This window comes from Oxyura jamaicensis, chromosome 1 (assembly GCF_011077185.1).
Source record: "Oxyura jamaicensis isolate SHBP4307 breed ruddy duck chromosome 1, BPBGC_Ojam_1.0, whole genome shotgun sequence".
NCBI lineage: Eukaryota > Metazoa > Chordata > Aves > Anseriformes > Anatidae > Oxyura > Oxyura jamaicensis.
This window is the reverse complement of record NC_048893.1, coordinates 162,076,114-162,098,464: the sequence shown is the minus strand read 5'-3', so window position 1 is coordinate 162,098,464 and position 22,351 is coordinate 162,076,114.

Here is a 22,351-nt window from a genome sequence, read left to right as displayed (position 1 = left end):
TTCCACTGGCTGCAGTGCAGCCCTCATATCAAACACACACACACAAATGACTAGTATGCCTTAGAGTTCCTCCAAGGGAATGTGGTATTCCCCTTTGAATCAGTGCAGGTTCAAACTAATGTGGCCATGAGGCACCCTGTACTGCTTTGCCCTGTGGGCCACAAATCTCTCTTTTGAAAGACTGCCTTTGGCAGATGTCACTCATGAACCCCTCAACTGTCCTCTTTGTTAGCCTCAAAAGAATCTCAAATTCCTTAAACCCTCATTTTGGCATGACAAGGAACAAGTATCTCAGCTGTATATATATGAGAGATAGATTGTCTTCTGCTGGAACTACTAAGGAATCCTTAGAGATGACACAGATAGAACCATGTCTCACATACCCTTGGACATCTTCACATACTGGCGTTTGTTCACCTGGCTAAGCTGGTTAACAAATGATTACTGAAGCAGGTAAGAAACATACGTTGGGTGCTGACAAATGTAATACCAACCTCTAAACCAGATATTACTAAGGAACTGTTATGAAACTCATATTTTCTTTCCCCATGAAATACAGAAGTGCTGGCACTGTAAGGACACTGAATTCCATAAGGACAGAGTCATGTTTATGTTTCATGTTAAAGCTTTACATACCATGGTCTCATCCTTTCATTTGAATCAGATGACTTATTTGATTTTTTTTTTTTTTTTCAAAACCTCACTCTGACACAATGAAGCCAGATCACATATTGTGTATCTACACAGAGTTCTTTTAAAAATCAGGATAGGACCAAAGTTTTCAGTTTCCCAAATGTTGTTTGCCAGTTTCACATATAGAATGGAAAGTCAGACAATTAGCCAGAGGCTATTTAAGTGGGTGTCTAATTGCATTAAGTTTGTTATGAATTAACCAGATTAGATCTACCAATTCAGGCTAGAGATCATGCCACCACCAGAGTGCCGGCAGCCTCTGTGGCTTCCCTGAGAAGTGTGCCTATCTCTGAAATCTGGAGGAGACTGGGGATCAGGCCATACATTTACACAACATTATTATTTGGTCGACAAATCAAAATCTGATGTTTGCACTCACAGAGCTGTCCTGTAATCATTATTTAAGGTAGTCTCCAAGTATTCTCAACTCCTACACATCAGGTCATTTCTTGTGAGTCATGGCAGCAGAAAACATAAGGATGTCAAGAAAGGATGTCAGCTATGGAAATTTCCATTACGAGGGTTTCCCTTTGGCAGAATAAAATGGTTGCAGTAACAGTGTGGATTCTCTGAGATGTTGCCCAACCAGCTCTCCTTCTCACTGCCATGGAATTTTATAACACCTGAATTCCGTAACGGCAAAAAAAAAAAAAAAAAAAAAAAAAAATTACTCTTGGTGCAATGGGTGGTGGAGATTTAGGGTGCAGGTGCAGGCTCAGTGGATACTGCTGGCCATAATAATGCAAGCATAAGTATGTGAAATTCAGGCATTCCAAGAGTGAAGTAGAAATGGACAATGCATCTGAAACAGCCATGGTTACCCCAGGGTAAGTAATGACTTTGGCTTGCCAAAGGGAAATCCTACTCAGTAAGAGTTTCCACAGTCTTCAACATTTCTTGATTTTGTGAGTGTTGTGCCAGCTGTAATGAATAATAATTGTAAGGTGAACCTTTGATTTTATGATCTCTTGTTTGCCATAAGAATTTGAAATCTAGGTGTTGTTGACAGTGACATACAATAAAATCAACTCACTTGACCAGTCTGGTCTCACTTGTGGGACTGCTTAAAGGAACATAAAGTCTAAATGCTGTATCAGGAAATCAAAAAGTAAAGTGTAAACCACTTTTTTTTTTTCTTTTTTTTTTCTCCTCCAGACTAAGATGAAAATTAGTTGCTAACCTCACTGACAGCAAATAATGGTTTCTGCGTTTTTCTTAGATGTTGTGTTGTTATTGGACATATTTTCAATGTGCTCTATGAGGTAATGTTTAATGTTTCTTAAGAAATAACCCTGGGGCATGTTCATAGTTGGCATGAAGGAGAATATTTTTAGTGGAAGAGGGTGGTAGTGTACTGATGATGTACATGATAAGATGAAGAGCGAAAAAGTACATTTTTCTGCATGTTTAAACTTTTTAAATTAGAAAATGCGATCAACTCAATGTGATGATTCAGCTGAGAAACAACACAGGGAAAACTGACCTAATTTATAAATTGGTTTGTCTTTTCCACTACCACTCCTACCCCCAAAAAAAAAAAAAAATTAAAGCAAAATATATATTACTCTGTACATGTTCTGAGAAGAACCATTCTTTCTCTTGCTATTTTGTCAGTGTGAAATTTCATACGTTGATCTTCAGCCACGTGCTTGCTAGGTCTTACAGGAAATCAGAAATAGATGGGAAACTCTTCAGGAAATGAATTGTGCAGAAGGAAGTGATGTTGATGAGTCACTAGTTTGTATTTTTCCCTCTGAATCAGAACCAGGTGGTTGGCAGGATCCTGAGGGTGCATTTGCTGTGGGTCTGCTACTTTTTGGGTGAGCAATTAATCCTGTAGTCTTTTTCGGAGTTGCAGATCTTGCAAACTCCCAGTCTGAGGCCTGCACATAGCCTTTTCTCCTTACGTTTCTCCTGCATTTTGAAATTGAAAATCTGTTGTGACCTCAGTGGCTTGTAGCACAGGTCTGAAGTCTTTCACCAAATGACAAAGGAAGACACTTTGGTTCTCAGATGCCTTCCTCACCCTACAACGCCATCTTTAAGAAAGTAACCAGCAGCAAGTACTTTAAAAGAACATTTTAACTCCAAAATAAAGTTACATAGGCAAAAGGCTTCTCCTGATGTTCCATGCAGCTCAGCTGCATGTTTCACACTAAGTTCCCAGTGTTTGCCTTCAGACATTGATTGGCTTCATTCAGCATCTCTTTTTGAAACACACTTCCCAGGGCCAGTGAGGTACGCCCTTTATTTCTGTCTCCCTGTGTGTTTATACAGTTGCTGAAGTGAAGGTATGGACACATTTATTACCTTTCTACAAAGGACTATCTTATAGTAGTGCATAGAAAATATTATTTCTCCATTTCAGCACCAGTCATAAAACTTAGTACTGGTCCTTTACCAGACAATTTCTTATTGTATCAATGAAGGAAGTTCAACATTATTACTTAGATTTTTAAATGACATAGGCTTTTGTTTTCTTACCAATTATTGTAGCTAAGTTTGACATAGACACATAACCTTCAAATATACTATTGCATGCCACCTGTTTCAGAAACGTTCTGGTTGGACTAAATTCTGTTTGCACTTAGATAACAGAGGTGACTTACTGTCCTTTCCTGAATATTTGGTGTTCAGACAAGTTGTTCAAGTTATTTTATATGTATTGTATACACACTATGTATTTATGTAAACATGATTTCCTTCCATCTATAACACAGTCCGTCATGGTAAGTATAAAGAAAACCTGTTCCCCAAGCTTTGCATATGGCAGAGAGAAGCATAACAGAGGTTAGAGCAATATCAATATTGCAATAGTATATAAACAGTTTGAGACACAGGTGGTAAGCCTTGATTGGGCTTTCTTTTAGTTCTTGTAAACCATAGTCAGTATGGGTTTTATCACGTATGGAAAACAATGAAAAGGTCCTTTTTCAACCTCAATGTATACATTGCTCTGTGGGCTGATAGCAGTGTCATTTATAGTACAAAACTGTGCTGTCTCGAAAGCCCATATGAATCATTAGAACTGTGTTGTGAGTAAGCCTCAGCAGATCTGAACCTGAGATGTTTCACTCTAGCACCCTGAGCCAATAATCCTATGAAAGTAATTTATTTCAGAAGTTTTCTCAGAATTTGATCACCACACGTAGGGTTCATTTCCCTGAACTCAGCTGCCCAGTGTACTCTGAGGTAGACTCGGACACCTAAGGCATCTGGTTATCCAAGACACCTGCATGGCCCTAACAGGTATGGGATATCTGTACCCTCTTGCAGTAGCAGCTGTTGGTCAGACAGGATAACTAACAGTGTTTGAATGGTGCTGAATATGGTTTAAGCAGCTAATCTGGGACCATGGGCGGGATTCCTGTCAAAAACTCAGATTACCGATTACCGATTACTCTGAGGGCAGAGTCTTCACATAGGTGATTACATGGAAGCTTGGTGGTGAAGTTCCCCTAATACTCAAGGTAGTTCATTTTGGCTGCTCACAAGTGGGGCATTTGTAGTCTCATGTAGATACCTTGAACATCCTAGGCCATCTCATACGGCTAGAGGTCCAGTGGCTATATCCGTGCACTGTTATATGAGATGGGCCCATTAAGAGGGCAAGTGGCAAGCCATAACTCACATGCATGTAGCTTAAAGCTCCTCCATCCCCAGAACAGTGTAACGGCAACCACTGTTTCCTTATTGGAACAGTCCTTGTCACATGTTATCTTCTAAGCAATGTGGAGGCACCTTCTGGCAGGTTATTAACTTGTGCTGAAGCCAGACTATTGTGTATCTTAAAACAAAACAATATGGTTGCTTACAAGCCTGTGATGGAGCTCATAATTTGACTTTTTTTTGAATCTCTGGGACATAACAAGAACATTGTTTTAAGCAAATTCATTTTTTTCCATCCTCCTGAGAAAAGCTTAATATTTATTTTTAGTTTAAAAGCTCAAGGTATTAATTTCCAGTGTATTTCTTTCTTGATTTTGACAGTTACTCCATTCAAAATCTTTAGGAAAACTTATCATCTTCATCTTACATTTACATGAAAGATTGCAATATCAATATAGCTATGATTATTTCTATAGTGCCAGAAAACAAAACGGAACACCACATAGTCCTTAATTATAACATTTCACAAATGTAATTTTATAAATATTACAACTTACATATTTCTATACCCCAAATCATAATGGGTTTATGTATTTTTCTTTCTATACATAAAAACCTAATATTGCAAATTAATCAAACATCTATTCTCACAGAATGATTAAGATTGAAAGAGACCTCTGGAAGCCATCTGGTCCAACATCCCTGGTCAAGCAGACCTGGTCAACCCAGAACAGGTTGCTGAGGACCATATCCAGGTGGCTTCTGAAGCTCTCCAAGGAGGAGACTCCACAACCTGTCTGGGCAGTGTGTGCCAGTGCTCTGTCACCCACTCAGTAAAGAAGTTATTCCTGATGTTTAGATGGAGCTTCTTGTGTTCCAGTTTGTGCCCTTTGCTTCTGGTCAGGCACTGGGCATTGGGCACCACTGAAAAGAGCCTGTCTCTGTCATCTTTGCACCTTCCCTACAGGTATTTATAGATATTGATAAGATCCTCCCTGAGCCTCCTCTTGTCCAGGCTGAATAGTCTCAACTCCCTCAGCCTTTCCTCACAGGAGAGATGCTCCAGTCCCTTGATCATCTTGGTGACTTTCTGTTGGACTCTTTGCAGTATGTCCATGTCTCTCTTGTACTGGGGGGGTGGGGAGGGGTGGGGCAGGACTGGACACAATACTCCCAGTTGTGGTGGTTTTACCGTGCTAGGCAGCTAAACACCACAACCGCTCTCTCTCATCTCTCAGATGAGGAGGGGAAGAAATAAAGGAAAGAACAACTCATGGGTTGAGATAAGGCTATGTGGAAGTGCAGAGGAAAGAAATTACTCTCTACTTCCCACAAATGAGCGATGCTTGACCACGTCCTTGAAGCAGGGCCTCAATGCACATAGCCGGTGTTCGGGAGGAGGACAGACTTTTCGCAATGAGAGCCCACCCCTCCCCTCTCCTCCTTTTTCCACCTTTTATTGCTGAGTGTGACATCATATGGTATGGAATATCCCTTTGGTTGGTTTAGGTCAGCTGCCCTGGTGATGTTTCTCTCTCACTTTTTTGCCCACCCCCTAGGAGGGTTAGAGAGAGTCCTGATGCTGTGCCAGCACTTCTCAGCAGCAGAGACAACACCAGTGTGATACCACTGCTGTTCTAGCTACAAGTGCAGAGCGCAGCACTGTATGGGCTGCTGCAGGGAAAGTTAACATCCCAGCCAGACCCAGTACACCAGTGCAGCCAAGAATATCATTAACTTTTCTAGGAGCAAGGGCACATTATGACTCATGTTCAACTTGGTGTCTGTTAGGACTCCTAGGTCCTTTTCTGCAGAGCTGTTTTCCCCCTCAGCCTGGTGGCCCCCAGCCTATATTGGTGTCTAGAGTTGTCCCTCCCCATGTACAGGACTCTGCACTCTTCCTTGCTGATCTTGAGGTTTTTGTCAATGAACCTCTCCAGCCTGTCAGGGTCCATCTGCATGGTTGCACAGCTCTCTGGTGAGTCAGCCACTCCCCCCAGTTTTGTGTCATCCACAAATTTGCTGAGGGTGCACTCTGCCCCATTGTCCAGATCATGAATGAAGATGTTAAAGAGAACTGGACCCAGTATTGACCACTGGGGTGCTCCAACTCCAATTAGATTTTGTACCACTGACCACTGCCCTCTGTATCCAGCTGTTCAGCTGGATACACCTCACTGTCTGCTCATCCAGCCCGTACTTCATCAGCTTCTTTATGAGGATCTTATGGGGGACAGTGCCTTACTGAAGGAAGAAAATGTCTATTGTTCCCCTCTCATCCACCAGGTTGCTGATTTCGTTATAGAAATTTACCAGGGTGGTCAGGCATAACTTCCCCTTGGTGAATCAGTGCTGACTACTCCTGATGATTTTCTTCTCCTTCATGGAAATGGTTTTCAGGATTAGCTGTTCCATCACCTTCCCAGGGATCAAGCTGATGTTGACTGGCCCATAGTTCCCTCAGTCCTCCTTCTCAGTCCTCTCTTGAAGGTAAGAGAAACATTTGCTTTCCTCCAATCTTTGTGCACTTCTCCCAGTTGCAGTGATCAAGCAAAGACTATTGAGAATGGCCTCACAATCACATCTGCCATCTCCCTCAGCATTTGTGGATGCATCCCTTCATGACCCATGAACTCATGAAGGTCCAGTTTGATCAAGCATTCCCTTACTTGATCCTTTTCCACAAAATATACATCTTCCTTACTCCAGCCAGTATTGTAGCAACTTTTTAGGTGTATCTCTAATGTCTAGTGGCTGCATTTCAGAGATGCTCCTACCCCACCAAATGTCATGTCTTGAGATCTTGAGTAAATCAGGGATTTCACCATATAAAGTAGTATAACTGAGGGAAGATTTAGGTCAATATTTTCTCAAATTAAGTACTATTTACACCCCTCTTCTCTGAAAATGACTCTTTGATGATATATCTCAAGAGTTTATCATGAACTCTCATAATAGTTAACATTTTTCTTAAAACTTCACCTCCCTGAAGTCGTGTACTTACAGAAGAATCTCAGCTCTTATTTCAAATTAAATGTTGTTGTAGAAATGCTTGAATATGTGAAACCTGTATAACTCAAATGTAGGTGATCTAGATAAAGGGAATTTTCACCACCATTAAGGTATGTCATTTACTTTTTTAACAGCCTTTTGTAGTTCTCATAAAGAGAAAAAGTAAGAATTTATTGCACTGTAAGATTTTGACAATTTAATAACTTGATGGAGGTATTTGTATTAAAAAGTTATTGAAATCTTAAATTCAGATAGAGAATTAGTAATAACTGAGATATACAATGACTTATTGCTAGCAAAGGAAATAATTTATTAACAGAATTGATCGCTGACAGTAGCTGTGGGAAGTTATACATGAATTGCAAAAGGTACACATCAGAGTTGGCATTTTACTTGCTAATCTAGAATAAGAAAAAGGTACAAGAGACAGTCCTATTTGCATCCTCTTCAAAATTATGTGATTAATTGGCATGCTCATCACATTGGTATGCCAAAACAGTGGCTGCATAATGAGATACTCTGGCAAAAACATGCATTTTATATAACTGCAAATGCATGAATCAATCTCTTAGTTCAAAGTGTTTTTACCCATTATTTTCAAAAAGCAAACCCATCTAATTCTGCTTGAGGCAGGAGCTGCGTTGCTGGGCATGGTAAAACTGCATACTGTTTTCCTGTGTAACTGACTTGTAAGCCAAGAAACCAAAGGGCACGTTTCTGAAGCCTCTGAGGGCTCCCAGTCATACTGGCAACAAACTGGCCCTTTTTGAAGGAGGCGTCTAGCTTACACAGCCTAACCAGTCTCACCTACTGTGTTTGTCTGCCTCTCGCAGATTGCTTTGTGACTGGCATCCCCCCACCCTGCACGGCCATGCCAGAACAGTGGATAAACAACGGGATACCCTGGCACTGGGATGCATTTTCATTATGAAGAAAAATGAAGATTTCATAGATGGTGTGACTCAACCTCCCACTTCAAAGGCAAGTTAACTGCAGTCTCTGTTATGGCCAGACAATGCCCAGCCCTATGTGAGAGAAGTGGGGGTTGAGGGCAAAAGCAGCTTACTCTCCTTGTGCCTCTCAGCACAGTCTGGGATGGAGGCATCTCACAGCCAGCAGAGCTATCCTGTCTGTGTACAGCTGACTGGGAACAGATAGACACAGTATTATGGATAAATGGAGCAAGCTATGCTGCCCTGCTCCCTGACATAGCAAATCAGTCAACTTTCCTCTTGGAAAACTGAGTCCCACCTGGCTCACCTGTGCCAATTCTTCCCCAAATACTCCTCCAAAATGTTTGAAGGATACCACCTGTACATGAAATAGTGGCAAAGCTGTTGAAAAGTTCAGTTCCATGAGTTGTATTACAGCTTGATTCACAAGGGTCAGAATATTCAGGACTGGATATTAGGACTATAATGACAGAGAGAAAGAGGCACTTGCTAAAAGGAATTACATGGACTAATTACCCTAAGGAAATTCCTCTTTCTGTCTCCTTCTATGGGATTGTGGAGAACAAAATACATTCTTACCTTGCATGCTTTATTGCAAGGACTAAAATTAGGTGAGATCAAGGTAGGTAGTATAAGTTTCTGTTTACCAGTTAGGAAACAAAGTCCCATTGCACCTGCACTTACCTATCCTTGATGCTGGTGCATTACTACAAACAGGTAGGAGTAGAAACAGAGAAAGATATCTGATGTGGTAACCTGCAAGTGCAGTGTCAGGTGCTTGACATCTGAATATTTAGGAGCCCCTTTTCAGCCATAGTTTACATGGTCACTCTAATTTTTATTCCAGCCTCATTATGATTGTTTAGTTTTGAGGGAAAGTGTAAACCTTCACAGATATTAAATAAACTCTGGAAAATACCAGGATAACACATCTTGGAGAAGATTTCAAGGCAGAAGTGCTTGTTATAAAACAACAGGCATACATAATGATAATACAAAGAATTTCATTTTGTGTCTCTGGTGATTAATTATGTTAACTCAACTTCGGATGTTTATGCCATTCCTGAATCTCAGAGAATCACAGTCTTTTCTCACACTCAGTTTTTTTTTTTTTTTTTTTTTTTTTTTTGCAGTTCTATAACTGAGAAGCATTTGTAGTCATATATTCCAAGTATCATTTCAGGAACTATAGCAATGAGCTTCAATCCTTTTAATGAAGATGGATTCCCATGCAGTAGCAACATGATATGGGATGTTCTAGGCTTCATATTCCTTGAGTCAAAATTTTATTATTTCAGATCATTTTTGATACACCTTGTCTATCTCTGTATTAGCTAGACTCTTTTAAGGCACAGGAAAATGTGCCATGTTCATGAAAATTATTCCTCAAGCTTTTTGATGGAGGATCTTAGGGGTCAGCATTAGAGCTGTTAAGTATTATGAACAGCATGATAGGCCCAAACACACAGAAATACTACTTCTCTTGCTTCCTGCAACTGTGTTGTAAGTGTGAAGGAAAAGGAGATAAGAATCTCTAGCTGGGAAGCATACACTGCTTTGGGTACAGGGTCACTGAAGGTTAATCCTTCTCCTCATCATCCAGGACAGGGCTACAGAAGAAGAGCAAGTTTTGATCTGTGGGTCATCCCATCACCAGATGACTCTGTGGTGTGTGCCTGAGGCTGCTCAGCCAAACTCTGCTCTGTGCATGAGCCTGCGGCAAACCACAGTTTAGCCCTCAGAGCAGGTCTTTGTTATAACCTGGCAGCGTGACGTCCCACACATATTCCACTTTGCTGAAAGGGCAGAGTTAACATTTAGGTCATCTGAAGAGACATCAGCCACAGTCAAAACCTTGTGGATATTTCTTCCTCCACCACCCATGGTTGAAAAACCAGGCTGTGTCCAAACTGCAGGTGTGTGTAAGACCAACCCAACGTGTTAATGTCATTCTGTTTCAGGTACCCAGCTACCTTCCTCTGCTTCTCCATGTGTAACTCCTGGGTGTAATTCAGCACTCCTGACTCTAAATTTAATAGTCTAAATTGTCTAAATCTACTTATTTTGTCTTTTAGTGGAGAGAAATAGGCACGTTCAGCTGGTGATTCACCTACCTATCTGAGATACCTATCTTACAAAAAAATGATTTTCCTGTCTCCCACCAGTCACTGAAAACAGAGCATGAACAACTAACTTGTGAGCTTACAGAGGTTTTATGTTACATGAGATTAATAGTATGTAATAACAGTTCTGAATCAAGATGTATTACCTATATAGCATATTAAAGATGGATAAGTAGATGTACACTTATGTATATCTATGCTTGATTATTCTATATACATGTATGAATTATAATTGCCAATACGTCAAGCCTGTATGATGTTCCCCATCCTTCATTGCTTGCTCATGTTCCTTTGCAACTAAAAAAGAACCTTGAAGATTTTACTGCGGGTATCTTGACCCAAGATGGTGAAAGACATTGTAATGAACTCTAAACTTCTCCCTATTCACTTTGCCAATGGTGTTTACAAAAAGACAGGAGAGACTGCACACTGCTCCATTACATTGCCAATAACACACTGCCAAGCCCCAGGTGGGCGCAAGCTTAAAAACAGACCATCTACTCTCACTGGCATCAGCTGCTTTCATGGCCGCCACATTCTGGGACCAGGACAGTGACAACGTCACTTTGAAAAAACTAAGGAGCTCAGGACTGAGCCTCGTCAATGTACGAAAAAAGCAAGTAAGATAAGAGTGTTCTAGTCATCAAATAATTTATTTGGAATATGTGTCCATATCTTGTGGTTTTAACGCATTCTACTAAGTTTATTTTTTGGAGAAATGGATTGTGTTGTGACTAACAAGCTGCTGTCAAGAACATGAAATTAATTAATTACTTGGACTTAAAGCTGCATTTAATAAAAAAGATTATCTGCACTGTAGACTGGTAACTTCTTTTCTTGTAATAATATAGGCAATAATTACGGTATATGTCAAACAATAATAACAACAAAAGCAAATCAGCTGTTTTTTCAGCTGTAATTCTCAGGTTCTATTTCATTTGCTTTTGAAAATATTCTCGGGGCCAAATGTTGCCCTTACGTGTATTTGTCTCCAAAGTTAAGAGAAATTATGCGTGTAGATCTGAGCATAAAATCTGGACCACTGGAATGGCTGTGCTTTTTCTGTTCCCCTGCTTGCATAAATCCCATCTGTGGACCCAATCCAAAAACTTCTGAAATCAAAAGAAAGCTTGTAATGACTTCAATGGATTTTGGACTAGAGCTAAATTATCATGAAATGTTTTTAATTGAAAAAAAAAAAATGGCAGTTCATCAAAGCCAAAGCTCTTCTTAAGAAATAGCTGTTTTTGATATATTCATAGTCTTGAAAATCATTTGGAAAGAAAAGTTTGGAATTGTTGAAATGTACAATAAAGCTCTGTTTTTCTACTTCTGTTCATTATTTATTTAGAAATAATTACTACAATAACATAGGATTTTAAAGCAAATGTTTCCATATTATCAAAATGAAAATGTCAAAGTGTCTGAAGTAATTTTTCTTTTGTTTTCTTGTTAAAATTTTATGAAATCTGAAGCTTTCACCTTATCCCATAATGGGAATTTTTTAAAGGAAAAAATTCCAAAGGATGAAGAAACTAGCTCATGAAGAACTCTTAGGCCATTAGTAGAACGACTGTGTGCCTATGGAGAAACTTCATACTTCCTGATAATACCAGATATAATTTTCCATCTACTGCATTCAGTACATTGAAATGAGACAGAGCTTTCTGAATTGTATCTACTGCTGGTTGTGCTTAAAAAGAGAAATTAAGAAAAAACAAAAATTCACTATTTGTCTCTCCCCACCCCTGCAAAGCCCCCAGCTAACATAGTTGCTGTCACCAGAGGAGAGAAGCACTGATAAATTAAATCTGTCAGCTCTCTCTGCCAGGTTGCTAATGGCTCTCTACATTCAGCTATTAAGTGTAATTCTGATGGGCAAACCTTGCAGTCTTCTTACAGCATTATGGAATAACGTGTCTTCTTCTTATTGTGAATAAATGATGTCTGAAATACCTCAACAGAAACAGTGATAAAGTTATTACTGAGGAATGCTCAGTTGTTGTAGGAGAAAAAATTACTGAGGCATGTTGCTGTAAAAGAATTCATATTCTTCATCAAAATGCAGATTAAAATGCATTCATAAAAAGTTTTAGAGTGTCTCATTAAACCAAAATTAGATAGTCTTGAGTGGCAAAAATTCAGTCAAAAACAACTACAAGAATGACAACTACTACAAACTACAGTTATTTTTTCAACAAACCTTAATTTGCATGAATGCCATGGTCGTGAGTGAAATTCAGGAAAGAAAAGGGAAATGAGAGAGAAACGAGGAGAGATGAGAGGAGAGGAGAGGAGAGGAGAGGAGAGGAGAGGAGAGGAGAGGAGAGGAGAGGAGAGGAGAGGAGAGGAGAGGAGAGGAGAGGAGAGGAGAGGAGAGGAGAGGAGAGGAGAGGAGAGGAGAGGAAAAAGTCCAGTAGAACTGAGAAGGGATTGCAGTAATCAAAAATAATTTCCATGGTATTTTTACTGCTAGAGCTAACTCACTGAATATGAAATATACATATTCATTAAAATGCACTGATTGTGTTGTGGATGGGCCTAATGATACATATCTTTGTTCTGAACTGAGTTTGAAATTATTTCATAGTTTGGAAAATATGAAATGTTCAGACGTGGTCAAATTATTTTTCATTGGATTTACCTCAGTGACTTCGTCTACACATTTGTTCTTGGCCCATGACATATTAGAAATAAAATTATTTAATCCAGTCTGAAAAAAGATAAGTTTAAGTTTAGCCACATTATTTTGCAATTCTTTTACTTATTCCAGTATGAAATTACTTACTGCACAATACGTTCATGCAAATGAGTATGAAGGTTTGGATTTGGTACACTATTCAATTTGTATCTCCATTGAAAATCTATTGAAGAGGTATGAAGACAGAACAATTATCTGTAGGACATGAAATCAGCCAACCAGTTCTTTGTTTGTTATAACAACGTGGAGGAGTCGTTTTGACAACATTTTCTTAATGTGGGTTAATGTGATGCAACTGCACTTCATATCGCATCTAGGAATGGGCTTTTACCATTTTCCAGGGCATTTTTAAAATCTGCTACTTAACAGATATCTACACGATCAGTGCTGGGAAAGATATAAAGAAAAGAAAGGAAGTATTCATGTTTATTGTAGGAGTCAGCTTACAGCCTTTTAAATCAGGCTTATAAATTTTGTATATATGATATAAAACCTGAAAAATCCAAGGGAATTGAGGAACTGCTACTGCACTTGGTCTTTTTTAAAGTCCCGTATATTAAAAAGAAAAAAAAAAAAAAAAGAAAAAAAAAAAAAGCAAGCAAGGAGAGCTGCTTTAACCTTCTAACTAGATGTAATGTTAAAAGTGTAAAAATCTAGTAGGAATATGGAAAAAGAGTGCTATGGCTAAGGCCTTGAAAAGCAGATTCAGTATTTAAGAGAATGCTGAAGATGTGTACAGGAATAACCAAGTAGTTAACCATGAAGTAACCATGAAAAATAAGACAGATTATTCATCCGGCTGTGGCCGAGAAATTTTGAAGTGGGGAAAAATGATCCTTGAAATTTTCTAGGAATAAAATCTAGCACAAAGTAACTTACTGAAGCATCTCATCTGGGACAAGACTCCAAAGTTACATAAATGCCAACTTCAACCTTTGCTTTAGATCTTTGCACCAGAGCTGGTATAATAATCAAGACTCACAACATTTGAAAGAGTACTCTCTGGACTTCTAGCATAATTTATATTTGGAAAAAAAAAAATGCTTTTCATGCTTACATACAAATCCACTTTTCCATAATGTTAAAAGGCTAGAACAAACAGCATTATCAGTTGATTATTTTTGCTTAAATGAAGACCAAGACTGAAGCACTATTTGAAGATATAATGACCACCACTGTGCTCTTTACATGCTTTATGTTCAAGATTAGGGCAGGCAGGAGGAAAAAAAAAAAAAAAAAAAAAAAGAGATTCTCAGTAAGATCACATGAGATCAACCTGCATCCATCACATCTCAGATCTCTCTGGATACTTCTACACTGTGTAACCTAGTGCCTCTGTTCACTCCTGTGTCCATATTCCTTCACAGTCCCTGTTGCATAAGTCTTCATTTGCTTCCAGGTTTTTCTCTGTAGCAAGCCAAATAATACCTCTGAAACAAAATCCCAGTACAGAACAGCAAGGATGAGACCACCAGAGGTTTGGATCCCTCTGCCTTACACAGTCCTCCAACAAAAACCCTGCAGGATTTACAGCCTCAGACTCCTCCCAGTGCCCTCAAACCACACCTCAGGGCATACAACACCTATGTTCAATCCCGTGCTAAAGGAACAAAACTCTGTGGATTACCAAGCAGATCTCATGTTATATTGGCTACTCAGACTGAAAATATGTATACGTAAAATGACAACTGTGTTTTAAGGACTGTGGGAATACCCCATGAAGAGCTGCAGGCTACATCCGAGCAGAAGTGACAAGCTTTCTCTGAAAGAGGCTACTCCTGAGCAGTGCAGATGCAACCATTCTGTGTCACTTGGCCAAGGAGCCTGGTGTCAGCCTCTGGAGAAAATATCTGTGTCATATCATGCAATGCTTTGAGAAATACCTCAGCTGGATCTTAATAAGACTTGTTTTGACAGAACAATGAGGTGATACCACAAGGATTAATAGTTTCTTCACTTAGCTCTTTAGTAAAAGTTGTCCTATCTTTTCTTTCTGAGAAGTATGAAAAATGAGAGAGGGAAGACCATGTTTTCTTACTTCTCTCTATATTTTTCTCCCATCAGATATCCCAACTATCATCTCCCCCACAAGATTTTCTTTCACGTGGCTAACGAATCACAGTGAGAGATACAGGTTGAGAATATACAGCTTGCAATATGAAGCCCACCAATTAATCAGGACTGTGGCAATGACTGAACAGTGTTGCAAGTTTCAAATTTCCCAGATTTCACAGAGCAAAGCTATTTCACTAGTATACCCATAATCCTAGACAAAGCAGAAGGCTTGATATTTGAAAAAAAAAAAAAAAAAAAAAAAGTTAATGAATGCAGGTTCAAATTAAGAAAGATATAAATTTGAGAACATAATGTACTAAGGTCAAAAAATATAGAGGAAAGTTGTGCCCATAGATATTATATCTACTGATTTAGGAATAATTACTTACACGTAGGAAGGGTTACATTTTGATAGCTGGCCCAGAGCATACATTGGGTGCTGCTGGGTTTCTCTGGAATGAATAATTTGTATTTGAAGAGAATACTTTCAGAAGCAATGAAACATTCTGACTTCCCAGTACTGTTCTCATTTTCCATATTCTTTTTTCTTTCTTTTTGCCTTTCATTTAGATAATGCTTCTCTACTTATAGTGTTTATGTTAGGACTGAATATCTAACTTTTATGGGAGTGAGATATTTATTAGGTAGTTAAACTAGGTGAGCAAGGTACAGGACTGTAACTGAAGTGTAAACAAGAACTTTGAGAATGAGTGGGCTGTATTTAATTCAGAGATCTAATTTGCAACTCAAATATTAATTATAGCTCATCTGGATACTGAAAACAGGTACAAAGGCATTACTGAGTGTCAAGATGGATTTATTTGACCAAATGGAGTAGTTTTTGATTTATATGTTTCCATCTGGGCTAAGTTCAGACTTACAGGTAGAAGCTGAAACTTTACTAGCTCAACTGTTACAACCGGGACAAGGCAAGATTTCAAGCACGCAAGTCCGGTTTCAAATCAGAAAGACTTAAATGCCCAAAATTTTTGCTGTTTTTCCCAACACTGGTAATTGTTTAGGTAGAAGGCATTGCCTCTATCTACAAACTGTAATAAGAGAAGACAAGGATGACCAACTCAGATATATATGTCTCAAGTTAATTGAGATTAATTCTGTCTGATCCATCTATGTTGCAGTGTAAACCTAAGCTATCTCAGCTACCAGAAGAAGATCTGGTTATGGTAGAATAGAATTCAGTGTAAGTTAATTTATTCTATGAAATTTAATTTTTGAGAGCTAGTGTTAAAAATGTGAGGTAGCTAATCAGCACAGTCTGTTGGAAATATTAGTTTATTGTGGTGAAGGACACTGTGGAAATAAATGGCTAATGTTATGACCTGTGATTATTATAATAAGAAAAATATAAAAAATTATAAAATGACTTTTTCACCGACAGCTCTATTGAATGTTGTGTGTTTATAAGCAGTCTTTCTTTGAGTCACCATTTCTTGGAAAATACTTGCTTTTCTCCATCAGTTATCACAAGATAAGAGAAAAAGAAAATCACATGTTCAGAGGGCTTCCAGGTTGCTAAGAGTGGATAAGCAGCAGTTTTAATTCTCGTTTGTACATACAACAACAAACTGTTTTTGTTTTGTTTTGTTTTGTTTTCATAATTCTATCTTATTTTGAATACTATATATTTATTTGTACATAGCAAAATTAGGCAGGTGAGAGTTTTGCGTTCACAGGGCTGGTAGAAAAAATGGACAAATTATTTTAGTGCCAGTCCAGGGAAGTCCCTTTCAGACAGGCTTCCTTGGACGCAAAGCTTAGGCCTGTTTTTCAAAGGTATTTAGGCATTGCTCCAGTCTGTGTTGCAATGATTCTGTAATCTATCAAAGCTGTTACATGATCTAATAGCTGTAAGTTAAGTCAACACGGTTTAAGCAGAAAATAAGATGAGATTTTTCACAAGGTTAATTAACCCTTGTTAGTATCAGACTACACATATATAGGACTAATTCATGAGATCCTGAATTCAAAAGCAAGGTTGGATGTCTTTTGAAAAGAAGTACCTATTTTAGTAGTATCTTCAAAAGTTTTCAGTGCACTTTTGGATTTGTGTAATGAAAAAGGTCACATTCACGGTTGTAGTCTCTTCGAGCTTCCATATCTACTTGTCTGAATGTCTTGATCACATCACTTCTATTACATATATGGTCTTGGCTTTATGGCTGACAACTTTTGAGGTGTTTATTCTCTTTAATAACCTCATGAGACAGAGAGCTATTACACCCATTTCACAGATGAGGCAACAAACAGCTATTGTTTGTCTTTGAGGTATATTTAGGATTTGCAGAGATTCGGCATCACTATGTTTACCTGACCAGATGATCAGATATAGACACTGACATGTCTATACTCCATGGAGACACAGGAGCAGGGATTCTGGGCTGAGATAACAGGCATGGTGAGATGTAGAACTTTCTCAAAAACTATGACCAAAATATGGCATGTACCCAGGTTATGGGGAAGTGAAGTTCATGTCTCTTCTCCGCCAGAAGAGAACTGAGCCTACAGTCATTCCTGAGCTGGGAACTTGGAGTGTGGGAGAGGAGCTGGGTGCTGCATACCATGAGGCCTAACCAACTCTACAGCTGGATTTCTTCTGAGAGGGACACAAATTTCTAAGTCAGCTGCTTCTACAGTAGCTCTTCATGACCTCCAGTTTTCTAATTGGAGACCTAATGGGAACCCATGCCAGGTGTTTGTGTATCTCTGTGCTGTTCAGCAGCCTGGATGGCTGTGCAGCAAAGACAGAGCAGTGCTATGAGACTGTAGACATGGCCTATAGCCTGCTTTTATATGGCATGCATTCTAAACCACAAGTAACTGTTAAACAAATCCTTACCAGGTTTCATGCAACCATTTAAATGAGGGCAGCAAAACTAGATATGGGACACATGATTTTTCATCATCGTAAACATTGTTAATAATACCAGCCAACTCTAGTTTACAAAATTTTACCTGTGTATCTAAGTAATGTCTTAATTTGCTTTTGCTACAACATGCATTGAGACTCATGTCCAGGTCATTCTGGACATGGACCTTTGTGTTCTTTTTAGTGTCAATGCTTTCTGGGTTGCAGCCTTTCATCTGGTAAATGTGACTAATCGTTTTTTTATCCTTGTATTCCCTATGGCTGTATGAAAATTAATGTTGTTAGATCATATCTATCACTCTGTTGTGCTTGATTTTGAGTTCAAAGATTTTGAAACTAGGGCAAGGGGTGTATTTTAACTTAGACATGTCCCCTAATTGCCCATGGATATGGTTACTTTGTGACTATAAATCTAATAACAATCCAGAGCACAGTTCCTAGTTACCTAAAATCTGCGCACCTTCTCTTTCTCTACCACATTGTCAACATCCAAGGAGACACATGGGTGTTGAAGTAAGGCTCTCTCTTGTAAGTCACATTCCTATGGCAAGATAATAAACTTGTGTATGTATAAATATTAGTACACCCTTCACATAGTTTATCTGACCCACTTGGGATTTCATCAACAATAAACTTGGAAGGACAATGCACTATTACTGAAGCTGCAGTTTCAGGATACAGCAGCTATGGGGCAATACCACCTTTAAAAGTTCGGCTCTTCTGCTCCCTGCCTTCCTGCCCCCCTTTCATCCAGAGCAGAGACCCCCCAACTAGTGCTGACACAACTGCTCATAGAGCTGCTCTCAGAACTGGACTGCTGAAGTGGTCTGTGTTAAGGAAAAGCTCTGTTAAAAAGGGCTTCAGAGCCCAGCCTTTCAAACAATTGTGCTGGCGAAGAGGAGTGGACCTGGAGCGCTAAGAGGGAGGAGGAGGGCGAAGAGGAAGAGGACAAGGAAGAGTGAATAACTGGAGCTGGGTGGGGTGGGAATCCCTGAAACTGGCACTGCCACTGAATCCATCTGTTTGTGGACTACAGCCAGAGCCTGAAGGGTGAAAGCACCTTGGAAAACAGTAATAAAACCAGTTTGTGACTTTTTTTTTTTTTTTTTTTCCCTGCAGCATAAACTATTCTCCCGAACTCATTTTTAGGAAAAGAGATGAGCTCTGTAACACTTTTCAGGAGTTTTGCATGTGAAGTGTTTTCTCCAGTTCAGTTTGTGGTGATGACTCATACTCCTCAGCTCTTTCTCACTCCTGTTTGTCCTTTTCATGTGCAGAAATAACTGCTCTAGTAAAGGCTTGATGCAAAGTGCATGCTGGGGACCTGGAAAACAAAGTTGATAACTTTTTTCTCCCAGTTTCCTGATTCATTTTGTAAGGTATTCAGATCCAGTTAGTCTCCAAAGACATAATAAAATCTTTGTAGAAAGACTCTACTGTCTGACATTAACACTGTATTTTCCATGTAGTGAAAACACTTGTCTTAATCTGGAGTGCAAAATTGCTCAAAAATAACTACTTTTGGTATGAAAAATGTGACTTCTCCCATTTTAAAAAGTTTGTTGTTGTTGTTTTCCTCTTTCTTCTTTCTTTCTTTGTTTGGTGCTGACCATAATCTAAGTAAATAGTACTTAGCATACAAAATACTTATCTTTAGTTTTGAAGATGGTATTCTGTTTTAAAGTAGCTTTGTAGCTTTTCACATAACTGAGCTGTCATCACTAGTAAGCAAGAACTGAAGTTACTGATCAAGTTTGGACATGTGGCTTTATATAAGGTCTCACAAAGATCCTGGTAGCATGAAATATTCTTGAAAGATTGTTTTGACTTTCACACAATGCTTAAGTCTATTTAGTCACGTCAGGGATATTGCCAGTGGTCTGAACTTTATTATCAACTCCATAGACTATCTACTTTCATACACATGTAGAAACTATGCAGGTACTGGAGACTACCTAGACTTGGCCTTCACATCTGCCTTCAACAGTTTGCATCTTATCTCAGTGATAAGGAATTTTCCTGATAAAATGATCAGGTAGAAACAATTTGACCATATATTAAGCAATTGTTGTAGATATGCTACTATTTATTAGTTCATTGTAGAGTGACTATGATTTTGAAAGATATCCTGGTGACATAAAAATGAAGCGGCAAATAATTTCAATTAAAAAAATATGGAAGACATAAATTCCTGTGTGTGTGAAAGCATGAGAGAGCTAAGGAAGTATTTTCATTACATTTATTATTCAACAAGGACCTACATCTGTTTCCAGTTTACACTGATTATTGACACATCTGGCTATTTGGCCTTAGGAACTACAAGTTGCTGTTGTGGCATTATTCTCTGAATCAACTTTTTAGACCACCCGGAAAATAATACAGCAAGTGCTGTGAGAAGATTGTGTTATTTGTAATAAGATTACCTTTTGGCATCTAGATATATTGTATAAATGGGATTCTGTCATATTCTGTTTTATAAATTACATTTTTTCATTTTTTACACCTGTGGGGAAAATAAGGCTGTAGCCAAAGGACTTACTATTTGACAAAGATAAATCAGAATGACCTGATAAACTTTGAAGTAGATGCTAGATACAGTAGTAACTACTTGCCTTACATGCAAAAATACCTTTGTTTCAGTAGAAAAAAAAAATACAGCTAAAGTCACAGAACTGAGAAAGATGTTTCTTTAACCTGCGGTGAGATGTATTTTTCCTGATTAATATCCCACTGCTGGAAGTGAATACTGTCCAAGTCCTTGACCCGTCAAATACTTTTTATATAATAATTAAATTTTCTCCATCAGTGGTTTGAGAGTAGTAATTCAGTCCAAGAGTCTAAAAGAGAGATATTATGAGGTATATGGATTATACTTTGAAAAATGAATGGATAAGTTAATAGGACAGAAGGGACCACCTAGATCACCAAGTCCAGTCCTTTCCAATTGCATGCAAAAGATAGGATAGTCCTGTAGGATTCATGGAACATCTACTACAAACACCCCCTCAAACCACAGGCCACAAAACACTTCCAATACCCTGTCACAGATTTAAAGCATAGTAGTAAAAGACCAACAGCCACAGCTTTAATGTGCCACAGGAAGGAACATGATGAAACGCTTATTTGTTTTATTACAAATACTTTTAAAGTAGGGTAATTTGTTGTCTTTAAAGAATAGTCTAGATTATCTATATGGCCACATGAAGCCACAATGCAGCTTCACTTGCTATGTTGAATTACATGTGGAATTAATTTGACCTTCTGCATAAAACTAACACAGGCCTTAAAGATGAACAGAATAAAGATATATATGAAAAAAATGCTGTTTTTTTGATGAATAGCATTGTTTTTTTGTGCTTTTTTTCACAGAAAGTTTAGAGAGCCTCAACAGCTATTTCCATTCCTTCGGGTCAAGGATACAGTTTTTAATGTGCATTATTGAATTTTTAATTTCTTTAATAGCTGCAGAATATAAAGTACAGAGGGCAGGGCAGCAAAATCACTGGGAGGCAAGAGTAGAGGATGAATACTGTATTCTTTGCAATGCTATACTATGCTCTGTTATTCTCTTTAGGCTTGCTCTTTGTCCTCTTCAACATTGTATCCCCATGTGTGGTTTGATTTCTCTTGTTTTCTCCTTAGGAGAAGAATCTTAGGGCAATCTTTGTGGTTGGTACTTCCTGCCAGACAAACTACCATACAGACCATAAACCTGGTCTTCAGGCTTGCCACTTATCCCATGCACCGTCATGGTAATGATGATGATGTCTTCTTCTAGCTGCCTGGCCCACATAAATGTTTGCAATTAGAAACTTAGATAATGACTGCACTAGTGCACAGCTGACCAGCCATTAAACATATACCTGAACATCTGAAGCAAAACAAATATGTAGAAATGCACCAGGGGAGGTTTAGGTTGGAAATTAGGAGACATTTCTCCTCAGAAAGAGCAGTCAGGCATTGGAACGGGTTGCCCGGGGAAGTGGTGGAGTCACTGTCCTGGGTGTGTTAAGGGAAAGGTTGGACTTGATGCTTAGGGACATGGTTTAGTGAGTGACATTGGTTGTAGGGTTATGGTTGGACCAGATGGTCTTGGAGGTTTTTTCCAACTTCAGTGATTCTATGATTCTAAATATAAACTACTCAGGATTTTTTTTTTTTTTTTATGTGCATTTGATGGACTTAGGACTTATGCGAATCAGCCTTGAAAAGTGATTTAGAGCTAGTTTCATAATGCCTGTTTTGAATGTTAGCCTTGCAGTGCCTACAGAGTTGTTGCCCAGTTCTCAAAGGGAAAGGTAGAGTACCTAAATCAGGT